Source organism: Schistocerca americana, chromosome 5, assembly GCF_021461395.2.
Source record: "Schistocerca americana isolate TAMUIC-IGC-003095 chromosome 5, iqSchAmer2.1, whole genome shotgun sequence".
Taxonomy (NCBI): domain Eukaryota; kingdom Metazoa; phylum Arthropoda; class Insecta; order Orthoptera; family Acrididae; genus Schistocerca; species Schistocerca americana.
This window is the reverse complement of record NC_060123.1, coordinates 247,885,235-247,896,177: the sequence shown is the minus strand read 5'-3', so window position 1 is coordinate 247,896,177 and position 10,943 is coordinate 247,885,235. Positions and strand designations below refer to the sequence as shown.

The 10,943-nt window shown below is 46.2% G+C and overlaps 1 pseudogene; it reads left to right on the top strand.

Annotated features, from left to right (window-relative positions):
* The first annotated feature begins 8,249 nt into the window (after window positions 1-8,249).
* LOC124617306 lies at window positions 8,250-8,367 on the top strand (annotated as a pseudogene).
* Window positions 8,368-10,943: the final 2,576 nt, after the last annotated feature.

Below are 10,943 nucleotides of genomic sequence, written 5' to 3'. Positions count from 1 at the left end.
CATTCCAAGCCCTTTGCTTTGCGCCGGAATCGGAATCGAACCAAGGATACTCACGCTCGCGACACTTCTCCCATGGAAATTCATATAGTTCATGCCATTCCGCCCAGTGCCACTCTCTCTAACAGTGACTGTGTTCGTCCCACAAATAGTGTGCGTTGACATTGCTGGAACTCCCGTCAAGTTGCAAGTGATTTTGTACCAGTGTCAGTTCACATTGCACGAGACAGTCGCTCTTGTCGTCAGCAGGGCAATAAACTTTTTGTGGACTTGGACATTAACGGCAAAGTGATACCATTCCGGCTTGATACCGGGGCTGCAGTTTCACTGATCAATCAAGACACTTACAAACTGCTGGGCACACCTCCGTTGCGTGTTGCAACTGTTAAGTTAACTACCTGTTCAGGCCACAAGATCCCTGTGTTAGGACAGTGCAGCCTTCTTGCAACATACAAAGGACAAACAAAACTTGTGTCATTTTACGTCCTTCGTTCTTCTTCTGCAGTGAACTTGTTTGGTTTCGATTTATTTCAGTTGTTTAACTTGTCTATAGTACATCAGGTCCTATCAGTGAACCAGACTGTGTCTTCAGACAGTGTTTCTCGTCTATGTAAAGAATTTGCAGACATTTTTGCACCGGGCCTTGGTTGCGCTAAGAACTATAAAGCACATTTGGAACTGAAAGTAAACGCGCAACCGAAATTTTTCAGAGCACGTAATGTTCCCCACGCATTGCGTGATGAGGTCGCAAAAACATTACACGATTTGGAATCACAAGGTGTAATTGAACGTGTGCAGGCTTCTCTCTGGGCATCACCCTTAGTAATTTTGTCAAAACCTTCCGGAAAATTGAGACTGCGTGGACTTCAAGGCAACAATGAATCCACAACTAGTGACTGCAACTTTTCCTTTACCCCGCCCGGAAGATCTTTTTGACAAACTGTGCCCGGGTAAATATTTTTCGAAGTTGGACCTAGCAGATGTGTACTTGCAAATACCGGTGTACGAAGAATCCCAGCGCGTTTTGGTGGTTAACACACATCTTGGTTTGTATCGATTCAAACGACTGCCATTCAGGTGTGCATCCGCCCCTGCATTGTTTCAGCAATATCTACAAACTGTTTGTGCGTCGGTCTCTACTGCAGCAAACTATCTGGACGATATTGTGATCTCTGGAAAGACGGAAGAAGAACATTTAGCCAATCTCAGAACATTATTTCAGGTTTTGCGACAAAATGGTCTTCGCTTGCGGAAGGACAAATGTGTGTTTTTTGCTCGTGACTTACCCTACCTGGGACATGTACTCAATGCCCAAGGCATACATCCCAGTCCCGAGCACCTCCGTGCCATACAAGACTTGCTTTCGCCACAGAATTTGAAGCAGCTACAGAGTGTGCTGGGAAAAATTAACTATTATCATCGTTATGTTCAACAGGCCTCTTCCATTTCAGCTACGCTTCATCGCTTACGCCGTAAAGGTGTTCCGTTCGTCTGCACGACGGAATGCGAACGCGCCTTTCGCCAGTTGAAATCGGCGTTGCTTTCCAATACTTGCCCTACGCCATTCGATCCCCAGTAGGCCCTTTTGTTGATGGTGGTTGCATCGGATTTCGGGATCGGTGCTGTGCTTGCGCACAACGATGGATCGCACGATTGCCCTATTGCCTTTGCGTCCAAATTGCTCTCGTCTGTGCAAAGAAATTATTCACAGATCGAGAAAGAAGCATTGGCTCTCGTGTTTGGTGTTACAAAGTTTCATGATTTCTTGTATGGTCGTCACTTTACCATCGTCACCGATCACAAACCTTTGACATCGCTTTTTCATCCGACCAAGCCTGTACCTCCACGTACAGTGCAGAAATTCATTCGCTGGTCTATTTTCCTCTCGCAGTACCGCTACGATATCTTGTATCGGTCCACTGCTAAGCACGGAAACACCAATGCGTTGTCCCGTTTGCCTGTTGCTGAAGATAGAGCATTCGATTCCTCCGAACTTGCTTGCATGTTTATTGATTCGGGAACCGATGACGTGGTCGAATCGTTTCCGATTGATTTTCGTCGTGTAGTTACAGCCACAGCTGCCGACCCTGTCCTTGCTACCGTTCTGCGTTTTGTTGCTACGCAATGGCCCTTGTCAAAATCACAGATCGGGGATCCGTTGGTTCGCCGATTTTTTGCTCACCAGGAGAGACTTTTTGCACAACGTGGTGTTTTGCTGCTGCGTTCTGATAATGTAATCATCAGTCCAGGGTCGTGGTACCACGTTCGTTACAGTCCTCGGTCTTACAGGTTCTCCATCAAGGACATTGGGGTATAGTGAGAACGAAACAACTTGCTCGTCAGCACTGTACTTGTTTCGAAATCGATGCCGCTATTACGAATATGTGCTCTTCTTGCATGGTGTGTGCCGAACAACAATCAGCACCGCCGCGGAAATTGTTTGCGTGGCCAAAAGCCACTTCCCCTTGGCAATGCTTACACATCGATTTTGCTGGTCCGTTCTGGAATGCTCGATGGTTGATTGTGGTAGATTCATTCAGTAATATTCCTTTTGTTGTCCGGATGTCTTCCACGACGTCATCTGCCACCATCCAAGCGTTATCTTATATCTTTTGCATTGAAGGTCTTCCACAGACTATTGTTTCCGACAGTGGCCCACAATTCATGTCTGCAGAATTTCAGTCATTCTGCAAGGCCAATGGTATTCAACATCTGACGTCCGCGCCGTTTTCGCCACAGTCAAACGGTGCAGCTGAACGATTGGTCAGGACTTTCAAGTCACAGATGTTGAAGTTGAAAGAGTCGCATTCTCGGGAGGACACGTTATTGCTCATTTTGTCCTCGTATCGCCCTCAGCCCCGAGATGGTCGCTCGCCGGCTGAGTTGCTCCACAGTCGCCCTCATCGAACCTTGATGTCTTTGCTACATCCGCCGCATCCGGTTCCTGTGCAGTGGCAGACATCTGCTTTTGCTCCAGGCGACGTTGTCTACTACCGCCACTATCGAGGTTCACGGCGTTGGCTCGAAGGGCGCATTCTTCGCTGCCTCGGCCGCGCTATGTATCTGGTTTTGGGGGCCTCTGGTGAGGTGCGACGGCATCTCAATCAGCTGCGCCTCTGTCGTCGCACGGGTTCTGCCGCTCCCCGTCTGCTTTCAGCGACGGTGCCGTCCGGTCAGCGCCCTGGGGACCCATCTACTGGCTCGCCTCAGCCCCAGGTGTTACCGACGCTGCCTTCCATTTTGCCCCAAGGCGAACGCGCCGCCGCCTGTTCTCCCGCCGGCGACGCCCGCAGTGGACGCGTCGCTGCAACCGCCGGGCGGCTCCCTGGGTCACGCGCCGCCGATCGCTTCCCGTGACCAGTTGTCCTCCGACATGGAACTCTTGCCCGCTCCGGACCATATGTCGTCTTCGCCCGTCGGGTGCCCCGGCCCGATGGAGGTCGACATTTCGGCCCCTTCTGTCTCTCGGCGGGCGCATACACCGCATGTTGGCGTGCATCCTGGAGCAGGTTTTCAGGCGTTTCCTAGCTCCCCGCGGTCCGAATGGCAGGGTGCGGGTGGCACAGCCTCGCCTGTTGTTAGGCTCCCCACCTCGTCGCATACGTCAATATGGGGTCCTCACCACGGCGGGCGGAAGCCTTATGCCAAAACCGTACGCCGATTTGCGGGGGAGGAATGTGGTGTCACCGCCAGACACCACACTTGCTAGGTGGTAGCCTTTAAATCGGCCGCGGTCCGTTAGTATACGTCGGACCCGCGTGTCGCCACTATCAGTGATTGCAGACCGAGCGCCGCCACACGGCAGGTCTAGAGAGACTTCCTAGCACTCGCCCCAGTTGTACAACCGACTTTGCTAGCGATGGTTCACTGACAAAATACGCTCTCATTTGCCGAGACGATAGTTAGCATAGCCTTCAGCTACGTCATTTGCTACGACCTAGCAAGGCGCCATGTTCAGTTGCTATTGATATTGTGAATAATGTACAGTCAAGAGCGACGTTCACCATTAATGGATTAAAGTTAAGTATTCCACCAGCTACGTCCGTTTTTCTAAATTCTAATTTCCTTGTCCTGTTCCAGACCTCACGCTAGCCTGCGTGAGCTAAAACGCGTGCCTTTCGGCTTCCTCTAATAACACGGTGTTGGCTCTCCTGCCAACCCACAACACACACTTCTAGCAGCGTAATTTATAGATGAACAGTTAGCAAGTGATGCATTCGAACAGCAACCGTCCGATGTTGACAGCGTTACACGCATACCTATAGAAACTATGTATGCATATTACCAATCGCGAAGTCTTGATTTCAACCACTTGTATGTTATTTCCGAGAGTGCTACAGCGCTTTTGTTGTTGTTGCTATGGTCTTCAGTCCAATGGTTGGTTTGATGCAGCTATTCTACCCTGTGCAAGCTTCTTCACCTCCGAGTAACTACTGCAACCTACATACTTCTGAATCAGCTTACTGTATACATCTATTGGTCTCCCTTTACAATTTTTACCTTCCACGCTTCCCTCCAATACTAAATTGGTGATCCCTTGATGGCTCAGAACATGTTCTACCAACCGATCCCTTCTTCTAGTCTGGTTGTGCCACAAATTCCTCTTCTCCCCAATTCTATTCAGTACTTCCTCGTTAGTTACATGATCTACCCATCTAATATTCAGCATTCTGCTGTAGCACCACATTTCGAAAGCTTCTATTCTCTTCTTGTCTAAACTGTTTATCGTCCACATTTCACTTTCATACATGGCTACACCCCATACAGCCGGCCGAAGTGGCCGTGCGGTTAAAGGCGCTGTAGTCTGGAACCGCAAGACCGCTACGGTCGCAGGTTCGAATCCTGCCTCGGGCATGGCTGTTTGTGATGTCCTTAGGTTAGTTAGGTTTAACTAGTTCTGAGTTCTAGGGGACTAATGACCTCAGCAGTTGAGTCCCATAGCGCTCAGAGCCATTTGAACCAACACCCCATACAAATACTTTCAGAAACGACTTCCTGACACTTAAATCTATACTCTATGTTAATAAATTTCTCTTCTTCAGAACGCTTTCCTTACCATCGCCAGTCTACATTTTATATCCTCTCTACTTCGACCATCACCAGTTATTTGCTACCCAAATCGCAAAACTTACTTATTGTATCTCATTTGCTACTCTAATTCCCTCAGCATCACCTGATTTAATTCGACCACAGTCCATTTCTCTCGTTTTGCTTTTGTTGATGTTCATCTTATATCCCCGTTTCAAGACACTGTTCATTGCGTTCAGTTGCTCTTCCGAGTCATTTGCTGTCTCTAATAGAATTACACTGTCATCGACGAACCTCAAGGTTTTTATTTCTTTCCCTGGATTTTAATTCCTACTCCAGATTATCTTTTATTTCCTTTACTGCTTGCTTAGTATACAGAATGAAGAACATCGGAGACAGGCAACAACCCTATGTCGCTCCCTTCTCAACCACTGCTTCCCTTTCGTGCCCCTCGACTCTTATAACTACCACATGGTTTCTGTACAAATTGTAAAGAGCCTTTCATTACCTGTATTTTGCACCGGATACCTTCAGAACTTGAAAGAGAGTATTCCAGTCAACACTGTCAAAAGCTTTCTCTAAATCTACAAATGCTATAAATGTAGGTTTGCCTTTCTTTAATCTATTTTCTAAGATAAGTCGTAGGGTCAGTATTGCCTCGTGTGCTCCAACATTTCTATGGAATCCAAACTGATCTTCCATGAGGTCAGCTTCTGCCAGTTTTTCCATTCTTCTGTAAAGGATTCGTATTAATATTTTGCAGCAGTATTAGTAATTTGCAGCAGTTCTGTAATTTTCACACCTGTCAGCACCTGCTTTCTTTGTGATTGGAATTATTATATTCTTCTTGAAGTCTGAGGGTACTTTGCCTGTCTCATCCATCTTGCTCACCAGATGGAAGAGTTTTGTCATGGCTGGCTCTCTGAAGGCTATCAGTAGTTGTAACATGTTTCTACTCCTGGCGCCTTGTCTCGACTTAGGTCTTTCAGTGCTCTGTCAAATTCTCCATGTAGTATCAAATCTCCCATGTCATCTTCATCTACGTCCTCTTCCATTTCCATAACATTGCCCTTCACTACGTCACCCTTGTGTTGACCCTCTATATAATCCTTCGATCTTTCTGTTTTCCTTTCATTGCTTGGGACTGGTTTTTGATCTGTGTTCTTGATATTCATATAGTTGGTTCTCTTTTCTCCAAAGGTCTCTTTAATTTTCCTGTAGGCAGTATCTATCTCAACCCTAGTGATATATTCTTCTATATCCTTACATTTCTCCTCTATCCATTCCTGGTTAGTCCGTTCGTACTTCCTGTCGATCTGATTTTTAAGACGTTTTTATTCCTTTTCGCCCATTTCATTTACTGCATTTTTATATTTTCTCCTTTCATCAATTGAACTCAATATCTCTTGTGTTAGCCACGGATTTTTAATAGTCGTCGTCTTATTACCTATTTGATCCTCTGCTGCCTTCCCTTTTTCATCTCTCAAAGCTATCCATTCTTCTTCTACTGTATTCCTTTCCCTTGTTCTTGTCAGTCGTTCCCTAATGCTCCCTGTGCAACTTTCTAAAACCTGTGGTTCTTTTAGTTTTCCAGGTCCAATCTTCTTAAATTTCTACGTTTCTGCAGTTTCTTCAGTTTTAATCTACAGTTCATAACCAAGTAAATTGTGGTCAGAGTCCACATCTGACATTGGCAATGTATTACAATTTAAAACCTGGTTCCTAAATCTCTTTCTTACCATTATATAATCAATCTGAAACCTTCCAGTTTCTCCAGGCCTCTTCCACGCATACAGCCTTCTTTCACGTTTCTTAAACAAAGTATTAACTGTGATTAAGTTATACTCTGTGCAGAATTCTACCAGGCAGCTTCCTCTTTCATTCCTTACCCCCAGTCCATATTCACCTACTACTTTCGCCTCTCTTCCTTCTACTATACAATTACAGGCCACCAAGACTATTAAACATTCGTCTCCCTTAACTATGTGAATAATTTATTTTAATTCATCATACATTTCCTCAACCTCCTCCTCATATTCGTAGCTAGATGGCATGGAAACTTGTACTACTGTGTTGGGTGTGGGCTTCGTGTCTATCTTGGCTACAGTAAGGCGTTCAGTATGCTGTTCGTAGTAGCTTACCAGCGCTCCTATTTCTTATTCATTATTAAACCTACTCGTGCATTACTCCTATTTGATTTTGTATTTATAGCCCTGTATTCATCTGACCAGGAGTCTTGTTCCTCCTGCCACCGAACTTCACGAATTCCCACTATATCTAACTTTAACCCATCCATTTCCCTTTCTAAATTTTCTAACCGCCCGATTAAGGAATCTAACATTCCGATCCGTAGAACGCCAGTTTTGTTTCTCCTGATAACGACGTCCTCCTGAGTAGTCCCCCACTGGAGATCCAAATGGGGAACTATTTTACATCCAGAATATTTTACCCAAGAGGATGCTATCATGGTTTAACCTGTTGCATCCTGCCTAGTCGTCGAATATGGGGTATCTAGGAAACCTGCTTTCTCGGATCGCTAGACAACAGTTCAAGCAAATCATATTAAAAGCCTTATTACGAAATGAATCAGTGACAACACTTAACTTTGACAATAACAGAGAAGTGTCGCAAGCAAAGGGCGACATGCAAATAAGAAATTTCTTCAGTATATACAATTCTTAAGCCGCTGGCCTTGAAGTGCCTAATCTCGATGCAGCTGTAGAAGTGGGCGCGACCAGTTGGCGCGGTGCTTATGTTCTCTTCGCATAGAGAGCGCTGCGTCGCGTTGTCGTCCTGGAGAATGGCCGGTCAGCGTGCAATTGGCTGACGTCTTCTTCACAGCCCTCTCTGCTCTTTCGTTTCCGACTGGCGTGTTGGCGCTTGACTTTACGCCGTTAACATAGTCATACTCAGCCCTACAAATAGCAGGAAACTCTTCGCAAAACGGTTCTGTAGGGGATGCAAGCAAATTTAAAGTCATCCTGCTAAAAGCATATTACCTTCCATTCAAGTTACATTACCGATATTTCGTAACAATATTGTCTTGATTCTCCAGTAATAACAACAAACTAGGGATCCTGATTCTCCTATCGCACCTCCTTGTATACTCTTAAAGACCCACAATGACGGCACATCATCATCCCAGTTCCGCTATTTTGTGTGCTAGATGTCCATTGGATGGATGGCGACAGTCTTTAATAAGTATTATTCATATGTATAAGACGGGCAACCGCCTTGCCGCAGTGGATACACCGGTTCCCGTGAGATCACCGAAGTTAAGCGCTGTCGGGCGTGGCCGGCACTTGGATGGGTGACCATCCAGACCGCCATGTGCTGTTGCCATTTTTCGGGGTACACTCAGCCTCGTGATGCCAATTGAGGACCTACTCGACCGAATAGTAGCGGCTCCGGTCACAGAAAACCATCATCACTACCGGGAGAGCAGTGTGCTGACCACACGCCCCTTCTATCCGCATCCTCAAGTGAGGATGACACGGCGGTCGGATGGTCCCGATGGGCCACTTGTGGCCTGAAGACGGAGTGCCTTTTATGTATAAGACAGAACAGTAAATTAGTCGGTTGGTATAGTATAACACTGTACTTGAATGCGCCCAGTCACTCAAAACATATATTCTACAGAGGCAATGCCTTTGCTCTATTTTCTGTATGTCTGTGTTTGGATCGTGGATGAATACCATGACCCAGGGTAGAACTGAGTTGGCGTTAGAATTTGGATCCACCAAGCGTTATACGAGAGTCACTCCAAAAGAAATGCACACTATTTTTTAATCCATCTTTTATTCTACTTGTTTGAAACTTTTACAGTGTGTAGATACATCCTTTAGGAACAATATTTTCATTTCTCCACATAATTTCCATCCCTCTCAACTGCCTTACGACATCTTGGAACCAGCGCCTGTATAACCTCACGGTAAAATTTTGGACCAACCTGTTGGAGCCACTGTTTGGAAGCGTACACAAGGGAGTTATCATCTTCAAACCTTGTTCCACGAAGAGAGTCTTTCAGTTTCCCAAAGAGATGATACATGGAGCCAGGTCAGGACTGTAAGGCGAGTGTTTCAGTGTTGTCCATCCGAGTTTTGTGATCGCTTCCATGGTTTTTTGATTGACATGTGGCCGTGCATTGTCGTGGAACAGCAAAACATCCTGCTTTTGCCGATGTGGTCGAACACGACTCAGTCGAGCTTCAAGTTTCTTCGGTGTCATCACATATGCATCAGAATTTATGGTGGTTCCACTTGGCATGATGTCCACAACACTTTCGGTATTCTGCAAACACTACCTTTCCCTACCCCAACGTAGCGTGACAATTCGTTCACTGTGATGCGTGTGTCAGCAGTCACCAATTCGTTAACTCTCTGCACATTGTCAGGAGTGTGTGCAGTACGAGGCCTGCCGCTGCGAGGACAATCCTCAATATTGCTGTGCCCACTTTCATCACCTAACCCGGTTGCCCACCGACTAATTGTACTGCGATCGACAGCAGCATCTCCAAACACCTTTTTCAACCTCTTGTGGATGTTTCCCACTGTCTCGTTTTCACAGCACAGGAATTCTATGACAGCATGTTACTTCTGACGAACGTGAAGTGTAGCAGCCATCTTGAAGACACGCTGTGACGGCGCCACTCACGGGAACAGGTTGAACTAAGTTTGAAAACAAGCGGGAAGGATGTATCTACACACTGTAAAACTTTCACACATGCATAATGAAAACTGTATTTTTACAAAAATAGTGTGCATTTCTTTTGGAGTGACCCTCGTATCTGAAACAGTGTCTAGATGTGAATCCACAATGCACTACGTGCAGGACAGGTTTGGAGGTGGATCCACCATGCATTACATCCAGAATTGTGTCAAGAGGATGATCCACAATGCGGTACATCTGGGACAGGGTTCGAAGGTGGATCCACTAGCGAGAGGACTGGCTCACATTTATTGGAGCCGTCCATGTCTCATGCATAGACATAGACATACAGAAAATAGAGTAAATGCGCTGCTTGTGTAGTATATATGATTGAGAGTGACTGGGTGCATTTGAGTATGGCGATTTTTATAGAAGATGCGTTGACATTAAATACAAGTGTTCTCCATCGCAGAATGGCATGCGGTTGCGGGTAGGGCTGCTGGAGGCGTGGGGACGGTGTAGGGGTGGTGCATTTTAGACAAACAAGTTGCACTTGGAGTGGCCATCATTTATCTTGCTTTCTTCGGTGAGGCTACTGGCTTTGCGGCCTAATGTGTATGTAAGCATCGTTAGCGCAGACTGATCGTCTGGACCATTCAGCCATGTGCTAATCTCATTGGATTAGGGAAGGATGGGGAAGGAAGTCGGCTGTACCCTTTCAAAGGAACCATCCCCGAATTTGCCTGAAATGATTTAGGGAAATCACAGATGCGCAGGGCTGAAAACTCTGCCCACAGATACGACGGAGAGGCTGCCCATTTGAAAAATCGATCTGGAGAGTTTCCCGGAATTTCGTTGTTGTTCCAGTTTTTCCGAGATATATGTTTAATAGATTGCAGGACGCTTCCGTCTGTGACTGAGTTCTGCACACCAGAACAGTATACCACGGCCACCATGTGGATTTCTTTCTGACCATCAGCGACCAGATTTAAGAGACCTGTGTCCCTACCTGTGGCAGGGAGAGGGAGGGATGAGGGGTGGCAGCGATGGAAGGTAAGCGTGGCTGTAAGTTGGGTAGTTCGTGACTGCGCATCAGTGAGAACAGTTGTGCAGCTGCCACTCCTCTCTCCCAGTACAATCTTTTGGGATGACGATTTTCCCCTATCCCCAGTACATTTGTTACGTTATGACCCATTTATTATGAGTGCTGTTTTTTTAAATAACAGTTTCGGTGTGTAATTAGAACACTGAAGGATTTTCCATCAGTTGTG